The sequence below is a fragment of the Alligator sinensis genome, unplaced genomic scaffold (assembly GCF_000455745.1).
Source record: "Alligator sinensis unplaced genomic scaffold, ASM45574v1 scaffold220_1, whole genome shotgun sequence".
NCBI lineage: Eukaryota > Metazoa > Chordata > Crocodylia > Alligatoridae > Alligator > Alligator sinensis.
In genome coordinates, this window is record NW_005842136.1 from 1,545,802 (window position 1) to 1,546,738 (window position 937).

The window sequence follows — 937 nt, forward strand, 5'->3', positions numbered from 1 at the left end:
CCATGGGCAGCAGTTAGGGAGGGAGTGGGGCTAGGACGGCAGGGCATGGGACTGACATGGGGACGGGGACAGCGTGGTACCCACCAGAGCCAGGGCTGGTGCAGGAACAGGGCCAGAGCTGGGGCTGGGGCAAGCCAGGGCCAGGTGTGGGGCTGAAGTGAGCACGGTGCCTGCCAAGGCCAAAGCCAGTGTGCGACCAGAGCTAGGGCTGGCACAGCGCCCACCATGGATGGTTCTGGGGCCAGGGTTGGCACAGCACCCACTGGGGACGGAGTCAACACAACGCCCGCTGGGAACGGGTCCCAGGCCTGAGTCAGCGCTGCACCCATCAAAGCCAGGAACAGGGCAGAGCTCTGGGGCCAGCACAGCACTGGGCAACACTGCTCCCCTCCATGCCCCTTTCCACTCCCTCCCCCCCAGACTTTTCCCCAATTTTTTTTCAGCCCCCCCTAAATTTTTTCTTCCTCTGGCACTCACCCCCACCCCCCCATTGCTGCCGCCGCTGCTGCCAGCTTCTTCAGCCACTTGCCACCCCCACCACCACCGGCTTCTTCACAGCAGGGGGCCCCAAAACTGTTTCTTGCAGGGGGCCCCAAAAAATTGTGGGCCAGCCCTGCTTCAAGATTAGGTGAGATAGCAGCTCAAAAGGCATCTTGGTATAGATGTGCACACAATGGCTAAGTTAGAAAAATGTCATCATAGGGACTCATTTTAACTCCTTGTAACCCAGTCAGAAGAGCTAGCACTCTGATGCAGTATAAATTATAATCCATTTTGTATTTTTCCCACCCTCGACTTAATTCCTCTCTCCCAGATCCTGCAAGGTAACAAATTATTAGAACAAACAAATACTGACAAAATAAATATATAAATAAAAATACAATTAGCAGTGAATAAATATATCTACCAATTGGTAGCACAAGGAGATAGCCTGTAC